Source organism: Mustela lutreola, chromosome X, assembly GCF_030435805.1.
Source record: "Mustela lutreola isolate mMusLut2 chromosome X, mMusLut2.pri, whole genome shotgun sequence".
NCBI lineage: Eukaryota > Metazoa > Chordata > Mammalia > Carnivora > Mustelidae > Mustela > Mustela lutreola.
Window position 1 is genome coordinate 3,110,812 of NC_081308.1, and position 10,267 is coordinate 3,121,078.

A 10,267-nucleotide genomic window follows, 5' to 3' on the forward strand; every position below is an offset into this window, starting at 1 on the left:
CTCTCGGCAGGCCTGACGTACAGGCCACCCACTGCTTTACATCCACCAGTAAATCACGGACCTGGGAAGAATCTGTTAATTCTGTCATTCTTTATATTTATCGAGAATACTGCCCAGCATGCTTCTCACACACATGGTGACTCTTACATGGTGAGAGGAAGAACCGTCAGGTTCTGTTGAACGTGAAAATGTTCATTTTGGCCATATTAGGGCAAGAATTCAACAGGTCATGAACACGTAGTCTTCCTACCTGTGTCTCCTTGCGTGTCACATGCCAACAGAATGACCCCTGAAGCAAGTCAACTACTATGATTCTGCCGAGCAGATCTGAGAAGAGAGACTCCAAGAATATGGAATCCAGCTCTAGGGGTAACTAGGTCATACATTGTGTGTGTAGAAGGAAACACACTTCCAAAGTCAAGAGAGAAGACAAAGGTGAGCTTTGGTAGGACGCACAGTGTTGTTGGTATCCCATCTTCTATGTTGGGTGCACTATTTTATTTTGTGGGACTTCAATGTTGTACAGAGTGGAGGTGGGTGACAGAGCCTGACCGTAAGGAAGCCCAGGCTGGTGGCTCTCTTCAGCACGTCCAGCATGCCAATCAAACGAATGCCTGCAAGTTTCCCAACTCTGCAGCCTTGGGGCACCTGCAGGGCTCGGCCAGTGGAGCGTCCAACTCTTGGTTTCAGCTCAGGTCCTGATCTCAGGGTGGTGAGATCGAACGCCGTGTTGGGGCCCGTGCTCAGCGCAGAGTGTGCCGGAGACTGTGTCTCCCTCTCCCTCTGGCCCTCCTGGTCATGTGCTATCTCTAAAACAAGTGAAAAAATCTTAATTCGTAAAATCTTAATTCATAAAATCTAATTAATTTATTAAAGCGTAGAGCCTTTAATAGTATTCCTTATCAGTAAAGGCTGTGAAGGTCACGTTCAGAACATGGGTTCATGCTGTACAAACACATTTACTTCTTAATTTATTCACGCACAGTGGGGGAGGGAGAAGTAGGCTCCACGGCGAGCGAGGACCTCAACGTGGGCCTCGATCCCAGGACCCTGGGATCCTGACTGGGTCAGATGCTTCCCCCACGGAACCCCGAGGTGTCGCCATATATATGCATTTTAAACAGCAATACTCTTCCTAAAGTCCCTAAAGTCACAATGGCTCATCGCGTTAAAAACCTCCAGGGTCACCAGTAACGACCGACGGTATTTCAGGATTCATTCACTGGGCTCTAGGTCTCTGTCGTGTTTCAAGACAGTCATTGTCTTCACTCTTTTTCTTTATGGGGAAGCAAAAAAACTGGAAACTACATGCAGACGCTTCAACTGGCTCCAAGAGAATCAACAAATGTGAATTAAGAGGAGAAAGACATTGTAGGGAACCGTTCAGTTGGCACAGAGGGCAGTTCCCGTCTCCTGCAACAACACTGGACAGGACAGGTCTCATGCGGCGAGCCACTCTGTGCAACACGGGAACGGGAACGGGAACGGGAATCATAGGAGGAAGGAGGAGGAACGACCTCGGGAGGAGGAGGAGGTACGGAGTTCTGGTTCTAGGTTCAAGTCAGGAGGAATGTCAAGAGCCTGGAATCGATTCGGCCGGCTCTCAGCTCTCACGGGAAATGGGTGTCTTATAGTCAGGGAGGAGAGAGGCCAGGACGTCCGAATCCAATGGCAGCGGTCACAGCGTCCAGCCCTTAAAGTTCACGTGTGTCATGACATGCACGGGAGTGAGAAACACGGCACTGAGGAAAGGTCCGGCACAATCCCGACTCGGGGCTCCCAACTCCAGCGGCAGAAGGAACGAGCTTGCATCCCCTCAATGTCCCACATCCCTGCGTTTCCGAATGCCCCGCACCCAGTGCAACCGGGGTCCCGGACAGTAGGCATCGTCCTGCCATGCTTTAGAATGGACAAGTGTTTGCAGATTTTGGGATTCTCAGACCATCCTGCCATCCGGCGGGGGGGACGCTTCTCAGACTGTGCTGATAAAGAAGTCAGATGAAACAGAACACAACGGGCACCCCCCCAACCCTAAAAACACAACAAACACATAAAGGATCCGAAAGGAAGCAGTCCATGGTCAGGATTCAGTAAAAACACCAGCAGAAAAGCCTTTGAGGCGACCTTTAAGCTCCCATCTTCTTAATGTTCATTGACAGCAGTAATTCGAGACATCAACGATGTACCCGAAAATATTTTCTAATGATGTATTTTTTTTTTTTTTAACACGTCATTTCAGAAAGATGGAAACAAAGACCATTTTCAAGTTGAGACAACGTTCCGACGCCCAGGATGGAAAATCCGACGACTGCAACCTGTCAAGGTCGTCGGAAGAAAGGAGACGGGTCAGCAACAAGATGTTAATGTCATAATACGGACGTGTTTAAAAATGTGTATAGAAGTTTGCATTAAAAAAAAAAAAAAAAAAGGCATCTGCAGCCCCGCGTAGGGCTCCCAGCTCAGCAGCGAGCCCGCTTCCTGGCTTTCTCTCTGCCCCTTCCCCCTGATCATGCTCTCTCGCTCCCTCTCTCTCAAACAAATAAAATCTTTTAAGCAAAAAACATTTCCGAGAATGAGTCCGCGACCTCGCGAATTCAAGACAGAGACTGCACCCGCGATGTAGAAAAGGTTAATAATCAAACAAAAGCTTTGTCCTCGGGAATGCAAATGCGCAGCCAAAGGCTCCACAAACAAAACAGAATGATCCACTATTGTTGTTTTGTTTTTTTCCCTTTAGATTTTTTTTTTTTTAATTTATTCAGCACAGAGAGCACAGGAGCAGGGGGTGCAGAAGGCAGAAGGCAGAGGGAGAGGGAGAAGTAGGCGTCTCACTGCAGGACTCGACCCCAGGACCTTGGAGTCATGACCTGAGCTGAAGGCTGAGGCTTAACCCACTGAGCCACCCAGGCGCCCCTGCATTTTTTTTTTTTTTAAGCACGAAATGCAAATATAAATTGCCGATACGGAGCCAAAATCCATGAAATCGAAGTGCTCCCATTTTTAGCTTCGTCCGTAGGCAAAGATTCAGTTTTCCGCTGCAGTGTTTTGTACAAGTTCTTACCTTCTCTGTGTCCATTTTGTACTCGTGGGGAGGAGCAGGTTAATGAGGCCATGTTTAGGGCAATAATAATAAGTAAATTTGGAATAAAACCTGCTCATCTAGGGGCTTCTGGGGGGGCTCAGTTGGTGAAGCGTGTGCCTTTGGCCCAGGTCATGATCTCAGGGTCCCGAGATCGAGTCCACAGTGCCCCGTCCAGCGGGCTTCTGGCTCAGCGGAGAACCTGCTTCTCCCTCTCCTGCTGTCCCTCCCCGTGACTTATGCATTTTTTCTGTCAAATAAATAAATAAAATCAAAACCAAAAAAGTTAACCTCATTCTTTGTGTGCCGTCGTATTCAAGAACCTGGAACTCGGTACGGATTTGTTCACAACGTAAATGCAAGTAGGGGGCAAATATTTTTTTAAGATCTTATAAGCACTTTCCAGGCCCCTGATGTCTTGGCCGCGATCTCGGGACTGGACTGTTGGACACATATTGGTATTAGTATTGGTATTAGCCTAGCGACCCAGTTTTATTTTGTTAGAATGGCCGAATCCTCACAGCGTGAAGGTTTCCATACCTGCAACAGATTGAAAATGCGTAATTTCACAAAGAAACGGTTCCGTTCCAGAGTGGAACGGAACGGTGTCGTGAAAAAGAAATCAGAATGGAAAGGTCTAGGATGATTGTTAATTTGCGTGTCTCTGTCACACACCTTGCATCGTTCATACAAATAACGATCGGTCCTTCGCAATATATCATGGTGAGTATACGTCGGCAAGCATGAGACTTTAGTCATATTTATGGAGAAAGAGCTCCACATCAAACCTTGCTCCCTCCCGAGTTTCAAACAGGAGCCCATCCTGCACAGAGCGTGCAAAAAAAAGGAAAAAATCTGGAAAATCATGCACTCTGCGGAAAAACCCAGAAAGAGGTTTCAGAAGAAATAATTCACTGCTTTGAAAATAAGCACGTTTCATGGGGTTTGGGCGGGTTCTGCTGAAATTCTTTCCTGACCCTCACCCCTACCCAGAAATTTCAGGGAAGTAAGGAAATGATATCATAAGATCTCGGGAGTTATGGGGTTTGCATCAGGCACGCCTGTTGTGCAGATGATTTATCAGAATTTAACACAGAGAGAGAAGCCTATCTCTGGGATTTCATTCGCCGGCATTGCCTCCAAGGAAATTCGCTTTTTCCGATGACTTACCCTAAGACAGGGTCTGCTCCCACGTTCTGAAACACTGGCCTGTGTTATGTAACCATTTTTGGTTTTCTCTACGATTTGTAGATACTTCTCCTTGGACTCCCACAGAAGATGGTCTTTCTCTGGCCACCTCTCAAAGCTCCCTGTTCTTCATAGACGCTAAGGGGTCGGTCCTCAGTCCGGTCATACTCAAAACCCAACCTCTCCGGAAAGGGGCGTTCCGTCATTTCAAGTCTCACCCAGACACTGGGGCCTTTTCTTTGTAGGAACCGCACAACCACACACCACGGAACGCTCTCCTTGAACCGAGTCTTGCATATCGCAAGGATTTGCATCTTGTAGAGCGAGACCGCTGGAAGTTGGGTCTCACAATTTCTCTCTTCTTCATAAGAGTTTCTACCGCACTGATGTTTGTTTTTTTATATGTGACCGGTTGCACTGGTTTTGTCCCCTTTTTGCTCTTTGAAAGCATTTCTCTGGTTTATTTCAATATGTTTTTCTTCTGAGTCGTGTCTCCTAACCCGTTTTTCCTCTTCGGGACTCTCCTCCTTTTGATCATCTTTATGTCGAGAGTCTCATGGTCCTGATTCATTTCTTTATTTTTTCTCCCTTTTTCCTCCTTTAATTTTATTTGCTTTGCTAACACATTGAGTGTCTTGGGGCTCACTCAGAAGTCTATGCACTTTGCACCTTCGATTCACTGAGGGGAAAAAGGAAACACCACCCTCCTTATAAAGAGTGAAGAAATTAGATTTTCATCACGTGAAACTCCCATTTTAAATGCTTTTCACATTATTATTTGCATAATGGTATTTCTCTTTGGAGATAAATAAATTCCTTACTGTAAAGACATGATTATCAAGATCTGGTTTTTGTGGACTTTTATCCTTTTACAATCTTGATGTTTACTGACTGTGATATTAGCGCATTACTGCAATAAAAAAATATAGTGAAGTTAAGGTTAGTGTTTTATTTAAATTTATTAATAATTACCTATTATATTAATATTATTAATTAATAATTTAAAGGGAAATCAGTCCAAATTATTTGGGTTCTCAGGAAAAAAACTAAGGAACAATTTGCATAAATGAGAAGGTTACAGGAATATTTGACCTTAGGAACAGATGAAGGCCAAGAACCATTTATAAAACAGACTTACTAAATACCTGATTTTCACAAGAAGGATCTGGATTAAAAATATTACACCAAATATATTTTCTCTGTAACACCTACCCAATATTTTAAAATGTAAAGAAAATGTTGATGTCCAATTTTGAGTTGATTCTTATCAACTATGAAGCCAGTATATGAAATAAACTCTTACGTAAACTGTATTTCTATGTGACTTGTGGGTTCAGTCCAAGAAACAAACAGCCTGGGGCGCCTGGGTGGTTCAGTGGGTTAAAGCCTCTGCCTTCGGCTCAGGTCATGATCTCAGGGTCCTGGGATCGAGTCCCGCATCGGGCTCTCTGCTCAGTGGGAACCTGCTTCCTCCTCTCTCTCTCTCTGCCTGCCTCTCTGCCTACTTGTGATCTCTCTCTGTCAAATAAATAAATAAAATCTTTAAAAAATAATAAAAATAAAATAAAAATAAAAAAAAAGAAACAGACACCCTACACACAAATACGTCACATATGGAAAGAAGCAAAAACCTTAAAGGATAAGTAGTACCAGCTTTTCCCTAGCCACCGGAATTTCTCTTGTTCAATATATAAACCTAACGAAAGTTTTAAGAAAACCTAATTCATTAACGATTTTCAAAATGATTCTAAATACAGCATTTCCCCCCAAATATTTCAGAGTAATGAGTAGAACTCCCTTTTGCCCAATTCCAACAAAACCGAGGGGGACTCCCTGGGAGAAAGCAGCAGGTCTGCGTTAAAAACAGATGCACTGCGGGGGGACCCCGGGGGGCTCAGGTATACAAACACTTTTGACTTCGGCTCCTCTCATGATCTCAGGGTCGTGAGACCGAGCCCCACGTTGGGTTCTGGACTCAAAGGGCAGTTTGCTCCGGATTTTCTGTCTTTCTCTCTCTGTGTCACCCAGTACCCAACCCACAGGTCATGTACCTTTGTAAAATAAAGAAGTATTAGGAACACAGATGCATTGGTATCTCTGATTACTGCTGATCAACTAAAGAAAGGACACACTATTTGGCACCACCTGAGGTCCCTTTAGGGGGAAGCTGCCAGGTCACTCTCTTCTGCCCAACGGCATTGTTCACGAAAGCACGGGTTTTCGGGGGTTTATATAAAGGGCTTCAACGGACTTGGCTGTGGGGAGTCGGTAGACGCTGGTTGAACCCACGGTCAGCGTCCCCCACGTCCAGAACCATTCAGCTCATTTCTAAAGACTCTGGTTTCTCTCCTCTCCTTTGCACGGCGTTACTTCAAGATCTCTGGCGCGACCTTCCCTGACCAGAATGTAACTGTTTACATCACTCGCTGTTTGTCAAACACTATTCCCTGAACGCTAGTCGGCTGGTTTTCTTTCTGGGGATGGCTCCCCACAGGGTCACGGCTTCATGAGGACGGAGAGCACGAAGGACGGAGACCATCCTTGGTGCAGGAATCCCAACTTGCAGAGGCCACAACGAGGAACCACGAGGCGTGAACCTCAGCACACCCGTCCGCACACACAAACACCGGCCGGTGTGGCCACCAGCACAGAACTCGGTCACTCCTTCCCATATTCCTAAACAGCAAGAACCGCCCAGATCCTCAAGGCAAATGAAAGCGCAGCAGATGCATATAAAGTCTACTTTATCCGCTCCCTTGAGAAGCCACTTAATCCTACTGCGGAAACACGGCTAACAAACCAAAGCCATTTCTTACTACCACCACGCCTACCACCGTAGAGACGCCGGTTGGAATCACACGCAGAAACACACGTGGTCGAGAATCAGGTTCGCAGCCCAGAGCCAACACAGTCCGCCGTTGGAGCATGAAGACAGACAAGGAGCCAGAGAAGGGGACCACACGGTCAAGGAAAGTCAACGCTTCCCTGTGTCCTTGCCGTGAAAAGCAGCCACGACCAATCCACACCCACACCCCCTCCTTCTCGCTTCCTCTGCCCGGCTCTCCCCGGCATTTTCCAGGTGCCCCCTCTTTCACACCGTCCTCATGAGCCCACAACTGTGCTTTCGGGTCAGAAACCATTTGAAAGGATGGGGTAGGCTCTCATCCTGCCCAGGATCAAGGTTCCCTGTGCACGCAGGGTGTGATATGGTGGCATTTCGAACACTTACCCCGGGCACCGTGTCGCTGCTGTTGTGCCGTCGGACATCATAATAGTCCCATGACTTCGACACTCGTGACCTCAGCCTGGACCGCGTGCCAGGGCTCCGGGGTCAAACGGGCCACGGTCCCACCTGTACGGGAAGAGAAAACGTGGTGTGTCTGGTGGAAATCACGGTCTGGTGGGACCGGTGAGGCGTTCAGGACGTCCTGTGGAAGGAGGAGGGAGAGATCTGGTGGTGAGGACGGCATCGGTGGGAATAAATAGGCTACTTTGGGGTTGTTTGTCATAGTTTCAGACAAAGGAATGCTACTGGGACAATATGGGAGTCGTGCATCTTGGGATAAGGAGAGAGAATCGGACGGTATTTGGATGGTCGACCCAACCGTGATGAGCACAGAAGTGCAGAAACTTTTTGTTTGTTTGTTTGCTTTTGTTTTTGTTTTTGCTTTTTAATTTGGCAGAGAGCACAAGCAGGGGGAGCAGCAGGCAGACCCACAGGGAGGAGGAAACTCGTCCCAACACGGGACTCATCCGAGGACCCTAGATCACGACCCGCGCCGGAGTCAGATGCTTCTGCAATGGAGCCCCACCCCCCACCCCCAAGCTGCCCCATGGACCATGAACTCCTGTTTTGACTCAGGGAACGTGGAGGGTAACAGGGCCACCCTGTGGGACGCGGAAGCTTAGAAAGGACCAGGTTGGGGCTGGATACGTTTTATTCTGCAAGTCTGTTCGAGGGCCACCTAAGACAGGGGATGATTGAATTCCGTGTCTTAGGGATCGTGCTGCTTGTCCCCTATCCTGTTCCTGCCTTAAGGTAGCATCTTGGGAGTTTTAGGGAAAGTAGCATTACGGTAAGGATTTCCTCGACTACCACGGGACGTTGTCATTGGTCAGTCCCTTAGAAGATGCAAGAGTTGAGGGACAACTGGGTGGCTTGGTCAGTAAAGCCTCTGTCTTTGGCTCGGTCCTGATTCCAGAGTCCTGGGATCGAGTGCCACGTCCAGCTCACCGCCCAGCGGGAAGTCTGCTTCTGCTTCTCCTTCTGGCCCTGCCCAACATTTGTGAGCTATCTGTCCAATAAATAAATGTTTAAAAAAAAAAAAAAAAGAAATGGGAGAATTGTGTCCTTCCTCATTTGGCTTTGGGGCTTAGGTCCGTCCCGGAGCGCCCCTGCGGTGGGAGTTTCTTTGCGTCCTGATTTTTACGCTTAGGGGTCTCAGAAACGACGTTAAGGAAGGTAAACGGGGCTCTCCTCCTCCAAGTCACTCTCGGTCTTTGAAACACGGAACTGTCCCAGCCTTCGAGAGAAATGTATAGCCTTTTTTGGAGTGTGAATGATTTTTTTCAATCATGTTTTCTTAACTCCGCAGATAAGAATAAAGAAGCCCTTTTCAAGTTAAATCCTAAAGCTCATCTGTTACGGCACGTAATCGCACGAAATTAAAATGTTCTCTTCCTTTATTTTTATTTTTTATTTGGAACTAGCCAGGCTTTTTTGAATTATTCTCCACATCAACTATTTTAGGATCGCATTGACTGCCTCTCCGGCCCGGCCATCCTGGCTGCAGGCAGACATCAAGTTTTGCTCCGGGCCTTTCGCAGGGAACCTTCTCCCTTTGTCACATTTTTCCTGGGAAACATGAGCAAATGAAACTTTAGTGCTCGGTGATTAAGGTGACCTTAACGATGATCACAGCATAAAACTTCCCACCTGACTCGGTGGAGTTCAGAGTTCACCTTCACCAACCCTGAAATTGCATGCCTGCACCCGAAATCATTCTTTTTTTTTTTTTTTTTTTTTGCAAAAATTAAAAAAAAAAAAGATAAAATATTGGGTGCCTGGGTGGCTCAGTGGGTTAAGCTTCTGCCTTCAGCTCAGGTCTTGAGCTCAGGGTCCTGGGATCCAGTCCCACACGGGGCTCTCTGCTCAGCGGTTAGCATGCTTTCCCCCTCCCCAGCTTACTTGTGATCTGTCAAGTAAATAAATAAAATCTAAAATATATATATATAGAAAGAGCACTCGCTGCCTTTTACCTTCTAGCATGGAGGAGCACAGAGGCAGCATTGCAGCCTTCGGGTACCTCGCTTTCGTGAAGCAGCAGCACATAGGGTACTATTTAGGAGGCGACCCCAGGGCTCATCTCTGCAGCAAATGTGCCCTTTGGGGAGCAGCAGTCATAAAGCAAAGGGTGCACTGCGGGACTGGACGCTCAGGGCAAGGGTGAGGGGAGGCTGTCCTTCACAGAGCTGCCCGCAGGTATAGGTGGTGCAGCTCAGCAGGACGGGCAAGCTGGGGCGCAGGGTTCTCAGATGCCCCGAGGTCAGCAGAGCATGCATGGAGGCTGTTCCCGCAGGGGAAGGTTCTAGAAGCAGGGCTAAAGGTGCGGGTTCACCCCTGGCCGCTGCAGGTCCCGACGGCTGCAGCCCGGGCTTCTCGCAGGGGCAGGTGGTGCCTCCCAGCAGCAGAGGCGAGCTGGGGCGCAGGCTTCTGAGGGGTCCCCAGGCTGGCAGAACTGAGCAGCCGCGTGCATGGACTCTGTTCCCGCGCGGGAAGATTCCAGAAGCAGGGGTGAAGGTGTGGGTTCACCCCTGGCCACTGCAGGTCCCAGCGGCTGCAACCAGGAGTCCTCGTCCGGGGGCCTTGGGCTGGCTACGAGCTGGTCCTGCAGCCCGGGTTCCGGGAAGGCTCCAGGGCGGCGGCCCCAAAGCGCTCACACCTGCACCTGCCCTGCAGGTGTGGCCGGCCTTGCCTCTGCGCAGGGCCTGTCCCCGGCT

The 10,267-nt window shown here is 48.2% G+C and overlaps 1 long non-coding RNA gene across 4 annotated transcripts in view; it reads right to left on the reverse strand.

Annotated features, from left to right (window-relative positions):
* LOC131821417 (uncharacterized) overlaps positions 1 to 9,628 on the reverse strand; it is a 90,606-nt gene extending 80,978 nt beyond the window's left edge. For 3 of the 4 annotated variants that reach the window (XR_009349898.1, XR_009349897.1, XR_009349900.1), the window contains exons 1-2: positions 9,527 to 9,622; positions 7,497 to 7,695 (exon numbers count right to left, since the gene is read on the reverse strand). This is a non-coding gene — a long non-coding RNA (uncharacterized LOC131821417). Of the gene's footprint in view, positions 1 to 7,496; positions 7,696 to 9,526 lie in introns of all 4 variants that reach the window. The other variant, XR_009349899.1, reaches the window with a different exon arrangement.
* Between the last annotated feature and the right edge of the window lie 639 nt (positions 9,629 to 10,267).